The following is a 15,598-nucleotide window of genomic DNA, read 5'->3' on the forward strand; positions in this document are numbered from 1 at the left end:
GGTCACGCATGCGCAACACAGAATGAACTCTATAAAAGCCAATTTAGATTAGTGTAGATTTAGATCTATGTCTACCTCAAGATCTACTTTATACTCTAACACATGAACATACAAAATTAAGTCTATTCATCTCAAATTTTAATCAAATATATGTAGGCCTACAAGCGAATGTTTTAATTTGAAAAAATGGATTTAAGCCTATTAGCTATTTTGATTTGATAGCTTCATTCACACTATTTTTACATTGACACATTCGCTTTACTTATTACATTATTATTTCGTTCAATTGTTTAAAAAACACTCTCAGTGACTATATCGACAGTAATGCGCAAATAAAGACCCGCGGGTCGCGGGTAACATATGTCTAGTCTATACTATAAAGTAGAATGTGAGGTGTATGTATGTTGCTTATAGACATCAAAACCGCTTGACCAATCTTGATAAAACTTGGCAGAAATGTTTCTTGGGTACCAACTTAGACCTTAGTGTATGTATTGTAGCCCTAAAAGACCCTAAAAAAAAAGTTGTCCGACTCTTTTAAAGCTATAGTATTTTATGGATCTAGGCCATGGTTAACAATGTTGACATGAGAAAAGATCGAAAGGATTTAGACCTAGATCTAATTTTAAGAAATACACTTTGCGCAGATAGTTTTTTACTTTGACACATGAAAATACAAAAGAAGATCCTTTTATTTCATTATATAATAAAATTAACCTTCAATTTTGTGTTTCAAAAGCATTTTGTACAAATATTAGTTCCTGATATCTATGACTACAGATTTCCTTGCGAACATTCTTTCATTAGACTACCGTAATGAATCACGTACTAAAATTAATTGGTTTTCTAAAGCATTTTCGTTTACGAAAGCTGCGAAGCCGAGTTGAGATAGGCCTAGATCTATATTCATTCATGAATTGTGTACTAAAAATTATTTTGTTTAATTGTTCACTTTATAATCCCATTCATTTAACAAAGCTATCGCTCTTTTCGTTTTTAATAGATATGAATGTATCGGCTTCGGGTAAACCCATTTTCGCAAAACTGATTTTATTTTCGTAGCGAAAGAGAAAAAACTTGAAAGGATCATTAGCTAAGTTTAACATACATCTAAATCCAATCTACTAGATTAGTAAACATAAACTTAGACCCGCAGGCCGCGGGTAATGTCAGGCTAGTATACATATATATACACAAGCCGAGCTCTCTTTACTAAGACTCAAGGTCCGTTAGTCGATTAATGATAAATAATAAGCAAGATATCATTTTGTCTCTGGAATATTCACAATTTGTACGAGGCTTCGCTGTCCTTAAAGCACAGAAAATAGATTGTTTAAAATTATTTATGCTATTGGCGCAAATATGCTTAAAGAAACATACGGAAAGCGAGTTGAACTCTTTTGGAGATTTCTGTTATTCCTTGATGTAGATATCAAGATGGTTAATAAAGTGCTTAATTTGTGTATTTGTGTGTGTGTGTGTGTGTCTATTTATTTTATTTACTATTTCATTTGGGGGCCACAAAAAATATAACTTATTTCTACTAGCAACTGTCAATTATCTCTTTGTATTCTGAAAAAATAACGGAACACCGTGCACATTTTTTTCCCAGATTCATACTTAGAGATAAAAATGCCTTTCAGTAAGATGCTAGAAATTTTTATATATTTTCAGCGGCCCCTGAAAGGGGACTAGCCGCTATTTGTTTTGTGTTGTCTGTCTGTCCGTCCCATTTAGATATAAAAAAAAACTAGAAAAGATATTGAAAATCTGAAATCATGACATTTTAGATCTTTGAAAGTTCTGATACAACTTTTGCTTTCTTTTCTGAAAGCGAAAATTTTAATTTTCAAAATTAACTATCCAATCATGTTTTTAAAAAAAATAAAAATACACTTTTTTTTTACAACCTTTCATTATTAATAGTAACACACACAAACAGGGTAGCTATATTAGTAATGGAGGTGAGTTTTCAGTATATTTTTCTACACATTTATCCATAAGGTGCGTTTGTCCGATCACATATCAGACACAGAAATCTTAAAGTTGTCCAACATGAACAGTATCAATGCGACAGTGTAAATATCGTAACTTCGATGGGCTGGACATGTAGTCCGCATGCCAGACAATCGCCTTCCCTAACGACTTCTGTGTATGGAGTTGTATGTAGGAAAGCGCTCCAAGATAGGTCAATACAAGCGCTATAAAGACACTTTCAAGAGCTCCTTCAAGGAATGCGATATCGACATTCACTGCTGGGAAGCATTAGCTCATGGCTTGAAGCTGTGAGTCTCGGAGTCTCGAGATTTTAAGCAAGATGAGTGGCCAGTTGAAAGAGCGCCGAACAAACAAAAAGCTGAGAGAAGAAGCAGGCCTATCTACAACTGACCTTACCTACCCATGCCATGTAAGCGGCCGGCTTTTTAAAGCGAGGATTGGACTTTACAGTCATCTTCGAGTGTTCATATGAAATGAGAAATGTGCTCATTTTCGACCACGAAGGAGGAGCTATATATTGCTAACAAGATCCTCGAAATAAAGAATCACCCTTTGTGTCAGGATTTTGTGATTTTACCATCACAAAAGAGATACAAGACACCGATAGCAAAGACAAACAGACACAAACACTCTTTTGTTCCCCTGGCAATCAAATCATTAAATAAGAACAATCTGGTATAAACTTTGGTTTCTTATAGTTATAATGTTTTTTGTTTGGTGTAATGCACAAATTGTAAGACAAATTTCCTTACGGATAATAAAGATTATTATTATTATTATTATTATTATTAAATAAAGTATTTTCTGTCATACGGGTTACTTAAGTTTTTATATAAATTGTTTACTTTTGTCTTAAAATAGAAAGAATGCAATTAGTATGAATATAGGACGAATATAATTTTAGATATCAACTAATAATCAGCATATCACATTTATAGGATATTAGTACCAATGTTTATATCATCGGTATGTCTCCAGAGCGTTGATCAGTCAAAAAGCTCTATGCACGAGAGCGTTATGCCCGATAAATGCCTAAGAAATATTTGAATAACAGCCCTCTATATACACAATTTATATAGAGGAGGTATTTAAGAAACTTGTCAATTTTCTGCTGTGTATGTTTAAATCAGATGATATGAAGAAGAGAGTTAAATTGATGAAAAATATGCGACCGTAGTAGACAGCAGAGGGAAAGTCTAACATTTTTACTCTATAGGCCGAAACAAACGAACATGGGCCCCCCCCCCCCAAAAAAAGGCACTTTTGTCGGCTGGGGGGGGGGGTGTCAGCCCTTGACCCTTCGAAATGAAAATTCGTTGAATATAGGGGCGATTGTGAGGCTGACCCCCTTACTCGCAGCGTATCCAAGCCAGGGGTTTTAGTTAAACCCACTCTCCAATAAACAACTAAAGTTTTACTAAAGCAGAAACTACATTCACCAAATTTCATGACTGTAGCGGAGTGAAAGGGATTGAGGTTCAACTATAATTTTGGCAATTATTTTTTTTGGTCGAGGTTTCGGGGTTCAAACCCCTCCTAAAAAAAGCAAAAATATTGTAGCGTAAAAAAGAACCTCCAAAAAAAAAAAAAAAAAAAAAGAAGTATGTGTCTGGAAAGAAACTAAAATACAGACATTATCAACTCTACATCTCACGTCCATGTTAGATTTAAGTCAAGTCGCAGATGGAACGACGTAAAAAAAAAGTTTCCCCTTTCAGACCTTGTGCTCTATAGGGCAGATGATGTAAAGGTCATCTGTTTCAGTGGCCTACGGTTAACAAGGGTATCATGTGGCCAGCACAACGACAAACCGCCTTTACTTTTCCCTAACTAATGTCAGGTACCCATTAGAGCTGGGTGGACTCAAGAGACCCCTCTCCAGCGGGGTTTGAAGCTAAAAACCCTAAATCCCCCTACATAGAGTTTTGAGGTTGAAAATCCCCTCTTCAATATTATTCTAAAGCAAACTACAGTCACCAAATTCTCTGAGCGTAGCTAAGGGGGTTTCGAGTTTCTTCAAAAAAAAACTCCAGAGATTTTTTACTTTTAAACTCCCCGCCCCCTTTCAATAGTTAGTTTTGACTATAAAACTTCCCTTTTGGAAACTACAGTCACAAAATTCAAAGAGCCTAGCCAATAGAGGTTACACATTTCTACCAGTGGCTGGGCTCAATGAATAAAGTGCAGTGAAAAGCATGGAAGCCATCTGCCGAAATTGGAAAAGGACTAACAATGGCTCAACAAAGACGAATTTTAGGAGTCAGTTATAGAGGTCGGGTCTCAATCAAGGAAATCCTTTGCCGAACTGGGAGTCGACCACTTAGGGAGGTTGTGGCAGAGAGTCGTATGTTCTCCGACAAAATGAATTACGCTTACCATGAGTTGCGATGACATGGAGGCTATTACGAGGAAAGCGCAAACGGGACACCCCCTTTCATGGAGGACCTCAGAGCAATGGACACCAGGGTTAGGGGTTAGGAGGCTTCAGACATTGCCATTTTATATATGCGAGTGACAGATTTTTGTTGAGACAGCTAGCCGCCCAATGCGCCGAACGATGCGGGAGGATCTAAGTCATAAGTAAGAATAGCAGATTAGGTTTTTGAGCTAAAATTTTGTAATGCACTGTAGATACCTCAGAATATGCTTTTAAATACCGGAAATAGTGCCTGGCGTCGGGGCTCCACCTTGTAACCCCGCTGGGGGAGCTCACAGCGCTCTCTCAGACCCCTTGCTGGCTGACAATGGCGGAGTGTCTAAAGAACTTATTCTAGGGCAATATAAACGTATTCCGAGTCGGGGGGGAGGAGAACAAAATCCCCCTCTCCCCCCCCCCATCCCCCAAGAGATTCAACAAGTAATGCCAACCAAACGAAATGAAATTGTAATATCAATTATCTCATTTCTGTTCGTTGCCATTATGTTGGAAAATCCCATTTGGTGATGAACGACTTCTCTAGCACTAGTCCTTCAAAGAAATTATATATCTTGGCCCCCTCAATCTCAATACTGCAAGGTTTATACGCCCTTTTCTATTTCAAAGAAAGTTATTTAATTACCCTTAATTGATGAGCTAATTGGTTATTTTTTTTTTGTAATTGATTCGTGTTGTGTCTCCGACTATGAATAATTGTGTAAAATTTCAACTTGATCTGAGAATGTGAAGTAAGGGAAATAATTGTGCAGGAATCCTCATAGACAGACTAAGACTGCTTTATTGATCCTTACGGAAATTTGTTGTGATTACAAGGACTCGTTTCTCATATAAAGACAACACAACAGAAAAGTACACATAAATACAACAGACAACATAAAGAGTTCATTCAGCGACTACACACAGGTATCTTGGTGCATTTCATGTTCCCTGATCAATGAGTGGCGGTGATAGAGTCTGACCCAGTGAGGTACGAACGAGTTTTTGTACCGCTTCGTTCTTGTTTTGATTGACAGCAGTCGCCCACTTCGCGACGACCTGGCGTAGTTCTGATGGAGCGGGTGGCCGTTGTCTTCCAAGATTTTTTCGATTTTTCTTAGGCACGTTTGTTCAAAAAGTTCCTTTAAATGTGGTAATGTTGTGAGTGTAATTTTTGACAGACGGAGTGTTAATATAAACTTTGTAATGAGAAAAACATAAGACAAAACTATAAAAAAAAAAGGTTTATATTGAATGTAATTGTATGAATTACTTTGGATTAGTCATATAATTAAATGTATAATAGATCTAGACTAACAATAACACAATCTGTGCGATTAGAAATATTTTTACTAATCTTTGTGGCGGGCACCAGAGTACAACAGGGGAGGGATTGAATCCTCGAACCGTCATGGCGATATTGCGAAACTCCGTTCACATTGCACGCTATTCATCTTGGTCTGTAGATACCTCAGAAGTCTTACATGAGAGAGAGAGAGAGAGAGAAAGAAAGAAAGAGGCAGAGAGAATGAGGGAGATAGAGATGTGGAGAGGGGAGAGAGATTAAGGTAGATAAGGGTAAAAAGAGGCTTTAGTGGTAGAGATGTAGTAGAGAGGTAAAGAGTGAGGATAGAGAGATGTAATCATCCAGTTCAGTGTTTCCCAAACTGTGTTCCGCGGAACCCTAGTGTTCCGTGAGGCCTGAATAGGTGTTCTACGAACTACTGGAATAATTAATTAATCTCCCTAAAAATAACCAAAGTGTTCCGCTAAATACTCAGAATAAGTGAAGTGTTCCTTTAAGGAAAAAGTTTGGGAAACACCGATCCCTGGCCTCTGCAAGAAGTCCTACCCTTTTGTATTGGAGCTATTGATGTTTTAATATTAAATACGAATCAAAGCGAATTGAATTTCATTTATAACAAGAGAGTGTGTGATAACACGAAACCCGAGGCGGCCCCACTGAATTTCGCCTATGGGCACGGAATATTCAACCAAGGTCTTATTTAGATAGTCTAAAGTAATACGATTTCAAATAATCTTTTTCTTACTTGAAAACAAACTTAACAACCTATTAACGATACCTCTGGACATTTAGACAAGAAAACTAAATGTAATATTTCAGAAAAGCGATTTCAGATAATCTTTGAGCGTTTTTTTTAAATAGAAAACAAATAATACATCTTATTAGGTTTTCGTATTTTTTAAAATAGAAACGTGACAAACCGACAGACAGACGATACAAAACTTAATGTGGGGTTTCATTTTACGGAGTCCGCCAAAAACAGCAACTGGAAACAAACTATTATTTGAGACTTTTTGGAGACTAACATAGCCCCCCCCCCTTTTTTTTTGTGAACACTAAAGGCCGATAAACTATCAAAGGCGGGATCATCTATGGAACAACCAGATAGACCTGTTAACCACCTCACCCTATGGTAAATGTTAGTCAACAATAGCAAAGAGGAGTGGCTCAAACCAATGGGCATAAGGAAACAGACAGAGCTATGTAAAAAAAAAATGGCCATGCCAAACAAACTGGACAGCATTGACTTTCTCCCCCGCAAAGAGCAATCTACAACCTTCCAACCAAGAACTGGACACACACCTCTTTTAAATTACCATTTTAACAAAATAAATCCCACACACCTACCCCTTTGCAGACACAGCGCCCACCCTTATGAAACTGTAAGCAACATCCTCTTTGATTGCCCCTTCCGAATCCTACAGCCCAACAAAACCAACACCCTGTACGTCAGTGCTGAACAACTGAAGAAAACAACACACTATTTTTCCTTGGCACAGTCTGCAAAAGAGCTCAGCAGCAAAAAGCTGACTAGAAGAAGAAGATCATTGTCGTACTATGATTGATTTTCAGGTTTATGTAGGGCCTACATAAGTGGACTAGGTCTAGGGTTAGGGCCTACTTAAGTGGACTAGGTCTAGGGTTAGGGCCTACATAAGTGGACTAGGTCTAGGGTTAAGGCCTACATAAGTGGACTAGGTCTAGGGTTAGGGCCTACATAAGTGGACTAGGTCTAGGGTTAGGGCCTACATAAGTGGACTAGGTCTAGGGTTAGGGCCTACATAAGTGGACTAGGTCTAGGGTTAGGGCTTACATAAGTGGACTAGGTCTAGGGTTAGGGCCTACATAAGTGGACTAGGTCTAAGGTTAGGGCCTACATAAGTGGTCTAGGGTTAGGGCCTACATAAGTGGACTAGGTCTAGGGTTAGGGCCTACATAAGTGGACTAGGTCTAGAGTTAGGGCCTACATAAGTGGACTAGGTCTAGGGTTAGGGCCTAGTAAGTGGACTAGGTCTAGGGTTAGGGCCTACATAAGTGGACTAGGTCTAGGGTTAGGGCCTACATAAGTGGACTAGGTCTAGGGTTAGGGCCTACATAAGTGGACTAGGTCTAGGGTTAGGGCCTACATAAGTGGACTAGGTCTAGGGTTAGGGCTTACATAAGTGGACTAGGTCTAGGGTTAGGGCCTACATAAGTGGACTAGGTCTAGGGTTAGGGCCTACATAAGTGGTCTAGGGTTAGGGCCTACATAAGTGGACTAGGTCTAGGGTTAGGGCCTACATAAGTGGACTAGGTCTAGAGTTAGGGCCTACATAAGTGGACTAGGTCTAGGGTTAGGGCCTAGTAAGTGGACTAGGTCTAGGGTTAGGGCCTACATAATTGGACTAGGTCTAGGGTTAGGGCCTACATAAGTGGTCTAGGGTTAGGGCCTACATAAGTGGACTAGGTCTAGGGTTAGGGCCTACATAAGTGGACTAGGTCTAGGGTTAGGGCCTACATAAGTAGACTAGGTCTAGGGTTAGGGCCTACATAAGTGGACTAGGTCTAGGGTTAGGGCCTACATAAGTGGACTAGGTCTAGGGTTAGGGCCAACATAAGTGGACTAGGTCTAGGGTTAGGGCCTACATAAGTGGACTAGGTTTAGGGTTAGGGCCTACATAAGTGGACTAGGTCTAGGGTTAGGGCCTACATAAGTGGACTAGGTCTAGGGTTAGGGCCTATATAAGTGGACTAGGTATTGATATTGGGATGGAAGCTGAAGGGAGTATCACAGAAAGAATGGGGGAAAAAAAAGAAATTGAAGAAATGAACATCATTGAAAGTAGCTTTTGGGGGGTGGGTGAGAGGGGTGCATTGTTCAAATAAATGTCAACTATTGTGACTCAACCTAAAGGTGCCCCTAACCCTAACCCCACCAGTATATCTGCTTCTAACTATCTCACATGCTCTGGGACGTGCTAACGATAAACAAAGACTTTGTACGGTGTTTAATGTGACATTTAATGTTCCCAAATTGTCTCCTCATGGCATTGTCCATTGTTCGCTACCCATGGGGCGTCCGGTTCATTCGAGTGCTCTTTCTACGAGTTAGGGCGGAGGTGAGAGTTGAACATTGTGTAACCAGACAGTCCGAATTCAGACCTGTGTCAATAATGCGAAACCAAACAGGAACTTGAGCTGTAAAATGCCTCGCATTTTTTTTTAAATTTCTTTTTTTATTAACTCATTATTTCGTAATAGTCAAAACCTTTTCTCAATAAGTCGAAATCACAAATATAAAAAAAAAAAAAATTGAATCATTTATTTCCAGTTGTTAGAGCGTTGTTGTAATACGATAATGTCGTGGGCTCGATTCTTTTATTCTGACCTTTTTTTTTTCATTTCCATAAAAAAGATGATTGTTAAGTTTGCTACATTATTTGAACATAAATAAGGAATATATTTTTGTTTAAATTACATATTTCTTGTTTAATAATGCGTTTCTGCAGTAGAGATGGGAATCGAACCCAACTTTTAAAGTTCGGGTTCGGTTCGGTTCGGTCAGATTTAAGTTCGAGTTCGGTTCGGTTCGATGACGAGTATAGTTCGAGTTCGGTTCGGTTCGGTCAGGTCTAAAGTTCGGGTTCGGCTCGGTTCGATGTTATGAAATTATGTAATAGCAAAATTAAGTTATAAGGTTTAATACAATTTATCAGTTAAAACACTTTCATTTTAATTTTTACATAAAACAAATACTTTGCAATATATAATATGCCTATGGGCAATACTTTTTCCAAAATAATGTTGCCTACATACATTTAAAGCGTTGTAAAAATTTCTTAATGGAGATAGAAATAAAGATGCGGCAGGTTTTCGCTCAAGTAGGCAAGTGGTTTCATTCAGGGCGTGACTCGGCGCTAAGCGAATTTTTTTTAAAAGGCTAATATCGATGTGCTTTCTTTCAGAACGCACTATTTATCATAATAAAAAAGTCGAGGGCCATATTAAATCTAATAATAAAGAGGCAGACCTGGTCAATAGAATTATGCAAGGGACATTCTAGGTAGGCCTACATATTGCGCACGTACTTCTATAATGGGCGTGATCTTTTTAAAGAAATATTCTTCATGTAAAGACGTCTCTATCGAGGATTTTTTTTCACACATAAGTCGTCACTATTATAAATTGCAATATACGGAAGAAATTCGACTATTCTGTGACAAAAAAAATGCAGAAGAATCACACTAGCGGAGATGTTTTAAAATGTTTTCTTCAAAACGTTTTGACCCACATTGTGCATACGCGCCTCGCAAAAAGCAGTCTTCAGTTGACAAGGTCTTTTTAGAAGATAAAATGACATCTCCTACTTAATATATTTTAATTTTTAAACATGTAATTATACTAATATTCAGATAAGTTACACTAAAAATAAAACTTTTTTTTTCGAAGCCCCCTCTCTTTGTTAGTTGGTCGTTGGTTTATCGCTTACAAACAGCTAGTACAATTGAACCAATATAGGCGTTTTATATTTTTACCGGTAAGGATAGTATAGATGGACTTCTTATGGTCCGACAGTTATGCTGGGCAGGGCACGTATCCCGTATGGGAAACGAACGTATGCCAAAGGCAGTCTTTTTTTTTGGTGAGCTAAAAGATGGTCAACGTTACAGAGGCGCCCCATGGAAACGCTTCAAAGACCAGCTTAGGAGTCAACTTTCCTTAGCTGACATAGAAGAGAGCACCTGGTCACATGTGGCCTTAGAACGAGTCAGTTGGATTTCACTCCCGAAGGCCGCGGGATACACATTTGAGACCAAAAGAAAATCCGCTGCCGGGGACAAACGCAGACGCGAAAAGAAAAAACTAAATCGACCAAATGCGAACAGTGGTTATGCTTGCCCTGGATGTGGCAAAATATGTAGGTCACAGCTGGGCCTGCGCAGCCATGGGAAAAACTGCATTCCTCACTAATCTTCGGACTCGAAGACAAGCCTTATAATAACATATAAACTTAATACACTTTCAAATAAAGTTCTTATGTGAACAACTCAATATAGCCTAACTATTATTACAATATTCACATATTTAACTTGTGATAGAGATGTAATATTAATGAAATATACTGATATTTAAACAAAATCTAGGTCACCACAAAACCACGTCTTTACTCTTTCATGTCTCAAAATTGTTTGCCGTTTCACATTTGCATTACGCTAATTTCATCATCCTTAATGCATAAACACCAATCAATCGCTTAACCTCTTCTTACCGCCACCAGAAAACACACACACACACACACTCTATGACACCCATTTTTGTCAAGAAGTTGCGCCTCCACATCCCCCAATTCAAGATACTAAACATCCCCACCCACTTGAAAGGACCCAAAGTTTGAGAAATGCTGCATTAAAAATACTGATGATCAATGCAAAACAGAATAATAGTAAGAATATTCAGGGGCGTAGATAGGAATTTTTCATCATTAGGGGGCCCGGGAGGGGCTGGACCTCTTTGGGGGCCCCTGCATTTTGCGTAATATTGAATATTTATTGTAAAAAACACTAATTTGGGGCCCCCCTCAAAAGGGTGCCGGGGGGGTTACATTTCTCACCCTCCTCCCCCACCCTTGCTACGCCACTGATAATATTCCAATATGGAATACTTCAAAATTTTGTAAAAATAAATCACTTAATAGAAGATAATTAAAATTTATTTTAAACTAGAACACAAATGAACCTATTTATATCTATCTACACTCTCTAATCGGCAAAAAAAATTCTACTCTTAACTAACAGCCATCTCAAATAAAAGTGTCAATGTTTTAATGTTGACTTTCTACTTACTAGGAACTTGAATCTAGATCTAGATTTAATTAGAGGGCGCCTATTCGACTCAAAACCAATATTGCAAACAGCCCGCGAACATTCAAGGTTAGGGGAGAGTCGGCACGTACGGAAAAACCCATGGGAATCAAAGCGAGCCGCTTTTTTTTTTTTTTTTTTCAAAATACCACCACCACCCCCTCCCAAGTTTTCAAAGTATAATGGAATCATTAGAATTTAAATAAAATATTGAAGTAATTTTTTTTTAAACCCAAAATATAAAAAAGGGATGTAAAAATTGCAAATTAGTTCGGTTAAGAAAAGGAGGGTTCGTTCGGTTCGGTTCGTACCAAGCAGTTTCAAAGTTCGGGTTCGGTTCGGTTCGGTCATAAGTGAGGTTCGAGTTCGGTTCGTTCGGTTCGGGTTCGGTTCGTTTCCCATCTCTATTCTGCAGCTCATAATCATGACTTCCACCTCTTATTTCAGAATAATGGGGCATCCTTTGCCCTCAACCATCCAAACCCCAGGTCTGTGGCTAATCAAACGTGTGGAGTATGCTCATCTTTTAACTAGTAGTTATTGCAATGCATAGGAACAAGTATGACACCAAAAGAAAGGGAAAAAAAGGTGTGAGGGGGAGGAGGTGGCTAAGTAGTACACACTATGAAACAAATATTGTGACTAGTCATTCTTTACTATGAAACAAATATTGTGACTAGTCATTCTTTACTATGAAACAAATATTGTGACTAGTCATTCTTTACTATGAAACAAATATTGTGACTAGTCATTCTTTACTATGAAACAAATATTGTGACTAGTCATTCTTTACTATGAAACAAATATTGTGACTAGTCATTCTTTACTATGAAACAAATATTGTGACTAGTCATTCTTTACTATGAAACAAATATTGTGACTAGTCATTCTTTACTATGAAACAAATATTGTGACTAGTCATTCTTTACTATGAAACAAATATTGTGACTAGTCATTCTTTACTATGAAACAAATATTGTGACTAGTCATTCTTTACTATGAAACAAATATTGTGACTAGTCATTCTTTACTATGAAACTAAACTGCTGATAATGCAAGTCCACCATCTTTGGCTGTACCACCCCCTTCTCTCCCCCTCCCCGATCCCGCTGCGACACTGAATGCTCTATGGTAGGCCTGTGGGTTTGTGGCTCATTTTGCGTGTGTGCTCTATTTGCTATGGTAGACGTACCCTTTTGACCATTGACAGAATTGAGAAATGTCTTGACTCGTCTCTACAAGCCTTGTAAAGACAATTTGAATATGAAGTCGATATAAAGTCAATTGAACACATCGGACGCGTTAGGGCGCCGAAACTATAAGCGCTTCTCAAACTGTAGGTGGCGCGCATTAAATTTATTATTGGAGTTTGTTTTTTTTTAATTGCTCTCTGCAGTGTAGTTATAAATCCACATTTGAATATTAATCCAGTAAAAATGAAATTACTGCCAATCTTTCAACGTCATTTAGAGATGTCACAACGTTTACGACCTTTCAATGTTTCGCTAAACAGGCTCTCACCAATGTTGTTGCTGTTGGAGAGGATGAAGACATCTCTGTAAGTCCTACTCAACCCGATTCTACTCAACTTTCTTATCTCAGAGAGATCAAATCCAGACTGGTGTGCATGGTCGACACGATTTGAAGGGATAAAAACAGGCCCGCTTTAAGATATCTTGCTTAACCTAAAGATGATCTTTACATTATCACGACAAATGACATAATTACGTGCGCTTTATATGGATCGAATGTCGCTCGATTTTTTGATATTTATTTTTTTTTTTTTTTACCTGGGTTTTTTAATTCAAAAAAAAAATAGGATGAATATTACTCCTGAGGAATACATTCTTTTTAAGCTCGATTCGGGGAAACGTTTGTCATACTCTCCGAGGACCTTACAGCACACCCAAAAGTTTTGTCGTCTAGGGGGACATCTCAGGTAAAAGTTTTGAGTTGTCATACTTTCCGAGGACCTTACAGCACACCAAAAGTTTTGTCGTCTAGGGGGACATCTCAGGTAAAAGTTTTGAGAAACACAAATCTAGGGCATTTTTCGCGGACCACGAAGCAGAACAGTTCAGAACAATCAGTCAAAGACCACGTTTCCTGATCTGCAAATGGTTGTAGTCAGTTACGTTCAAATGCGTTTAAAAATGTTATGGAAATACTGTTACATAGTTGGGGAAAAAAAAGAATTCAAGACTAAACAAATGTTGCACCAACGGACCGTGGTTTGAATCTCTCTCTCTTTCTCTCTCTTTCTCTCTCTTTCTCTCCCTCCTTCTCTATCTCTTACACACACATACACTTATAAACGCTCGCATTTTAAAAATTGAGAAAAGATGTCAAATGTTGAACCAACGGACCGTGGTTTGCATCTCTCTCTCTCCCTTTCTCTCCCTCTCCCTCCTTCTCTCTCTCTCTCTCACACACATATACACTTATAAACGCTCGCATTTAAAAAATTGAGAAAAGATGTGAATGAGAGATGGGTTCTATCTATATCTTGAACAAATAAAGAGAAAAGAGGCGCTTTGTGACACTCTCTACAAGCATATGTCAGAAGTAAAGAAAAAAACATGAGACAGAACTAAAGAAAGACATAAATAGTACAGACCTTTGACAGAAGAAATACATGTAACATAAAAAAAGAAAGACATATGACAAATGAGATGACATATTCCCTAGCTCTTATGCTGAAGTCTAATGATAAATATTATTTAAAAAAAAAACAGAATTAACCACTGACCCTAACGCTTACACTGACCCTAACGCTTACACTGACCCTAACGCTAACTCTGATCCTCTTACACCGATCCTAATGCTTACACTGATCCTAATGCTTACACTGATCATAAAGCTTACACTGATCCTAACGCTTACACGGATCCTAACGCTTACACTGACCCTAACGCTAACTCTGATCCTCTTACACTGACCCTAACGCTTACACTGATCCTAACGCTTACACTGATCCTAATGCTTACACTGATCCTAACGCTTACACTGATACTAACCCTCTGACCCTTACCAAACTTTGATCAAATGCTAGGATAAATTTTAAATTAAAATTAAAAAATATTTTTATTTAGAAATTTTTACATTGTGAATCTCTTAAGTTAGTTTTTTTTTTCTTGGAAGATCTTCCGTGATGTTTGATTTTTATTTCCCTTCACTTTTTGTTTCGTTTTCATGTCAATTGACAGAACCAGACTTCGTAGATCTATAGATCTATATGTTGACATACTTTAACACCCATGCCAATTGACAGAACCAGACTTCGTAGATCTATAGATCTATATGTTGACATACTTTAACACCCATGCCAATTGACAGAACCAGACTTCGTAGATCTATAGATCTATATGTTGACATACTTTAACACCCATGCCAATTGACAGAACCAGACTTCGTAGATCTATAGATCTATATGTTGACATACTTTAACACCCATGCCAATTGACAGAACCAGACTTCGTAGATCTATAGATCTATATGTTGACATACTTTAACACCCATGCCCATTCTCAGAAAATTATATTTCAGGTTTTTTATTGCTTTATTTATTTGGGTAGATTTGTTTCCTGTTCAGATAACAAACGACAGACTAGCAGGTGATTCGGTATGTTAAGGTTTGATCGATAAAGTGTAACAAGACAATAATAAAAGTGTGACGTCCATGTGTCATGAAGTAAATGAGGTCGTGTCTCTAATCGTATTGTCTTGGAAAATGTCTGCTGATCATGTCTCAATGTTTTGGGTTGTTGTTTTTTTTACTTTCATCTTGTCTTTTTTCTGTCATATGTTGTTTTTTTAAAAACTTTTGTCATATGTCTTTCTTTATTTCTTTCGTCATAGGTCTCTACTTTTTATTACAAAGCTTATATTAATTTATCAACTCACCCTGTCTGTCTGGTCAGAAGTTTGTACACGTTATTTATCCGACACCCAATCTCGGATCAAGCTGAAATTTGACACTATTATTTTTTTTTTGCCTGACAACACCAGGATCGATTAACTATTGGTAGAAAATTACTTTGT

The sequence above is a fragment of the Biomphalaria glabrata genome, chromosome 16 (assembly GCF_947242115.1).
Source record: "Biomphalaria glabrata chromosome 16, xgBioGlab47.1, whole genome shotgun sequence".
NCBI classification, from domain to species: domain Eukaryota; kingdom Metazoa; phylum Mollusca; class Gastropoda; family Planorbidae; genus Biomphalaria; species Biomphalaria glabrata.